The sequence below is a fragment of the Corylus avellana genome, chromosome ca2 (genome assembly GCF_901000735.1).
Source record: "Corylus avellana chromosome ca2, CavTom2PMs-1.0".
NCBI lineage: Eukaryota > Viridiplantae > Streptophyta > Magnoliopsida > Fagales > Betulaceae > Corylus > Corylus avellana.
Genome location: NC_081542.1, coordinates 20,400,971 through 20,402,327, shown reverse-complemented (window position 1 = coordinate 20,402,327; position 1,357 = coordinate 20,400,971).

The following is a 1,357-nucleotide window of genomic DNA, read 5'->3' as shown; positions in this document are numbered from 1 at the left end:
CTCTTTCAAAAATACAATTCTCTGTGGGTTCGACCTCGTACTTGCAATCCATTAAACTACAATTGATTCGTGCACTTGCGAGTTAAATAAATTTGCACAACACTAGACATCCCGTGAGACGCTGCAATTCCTTAGTATTATGGGGCAGCTGCATGTCAATAAGGGCTTTAATCTTTTCTGGGTTTGCTTCGATGCCTCGTTGAGACACCATGAATCCCAAAAATTTCCTGGACGACACTCCAAAGGCATATTTAGAGGGGTCAAGTTTCATGTTATGCTCTTCTAAGACCTCAAAGGCTTCTTTTAAATCAGTTACATGGTCACTAGCATAACGACTTTTCACCAACATATCATCAACATAAACTTCAACATTACTTCCTATTTGCTTTTTAAACATGGAATTTACTAACCTCTGGTATGTGGCCCTGGCGTTCTTTAATCCAAAGGGCATAGCGGTGTAGCAGTAAAGTCCTTTGTCGGTGATGAAGGCCGTTTTCTCCTGGTCCATTAGGTCCATCTTGATTTGGTTGTAGCCGGAGAAGGCGTCCATGAAGTTTAACAGCTCGTGACCAGAGGTGGAGTCCACCAAGAGATCTATTCAAAGCAATAGAAAATTGTCTTCGGGACAGGCTTGGTTGAGATCCATAAAATTGACACACATATGCCACTTACCAGTTGAGGTAGTCCTTTGATGAATCCCGCCGCCAGGAGCTTCTCTACCTCTTCAACGATGGCCATGTTGCACTTAGGGGCAAAACTTCTTCGCTTCTGGATTACTGGTTTGACATGAGGATCAACATTTAATCGATGAGAGATTACTTCAGTGCTGATGCCAGGCATATCGCTGTGAGTCCACACAAAGACCTTTCTAGGCTTCTTGAGGATTTGGATGAGTTTCTCAAGGCATTCTCCAGTTAAGTGTTGGCCAATCTGGACCACATGATTGGTGTTACTGTCGATCTGGACTAGGGAAAGTGATTCAGCTGGTTCCGCTTGCAATAGCTTCAGTTCATTTTGTGTGTCCACAATATCGATCATCATAGTTGCTTTGGCCTGGGGGTCTTTCAACGATGTCATGTAGCATCTCCGACCGGACTACTGGTCGCCTCTGACTTCCCCTATTCCAGCTTCCGTCGGGAACTTCATTTTTAAGTGGTAGGTGGATGGGATCGCCTTCATTTTGTTGAGAGCGGTCCTTCCCAAGATAGCGTTGTAGGCCGAAGGACAATTTATAACTAAAAATGAAACCATAACAGTGGTTTGGCATGGGGGCATACCTGCTGTGACTGGAAGGTAAATGGTTCCCACTGGGTGGACTCTGTCCCCGACAAAGCCAATCAGGGGGGAAGTTACCGGT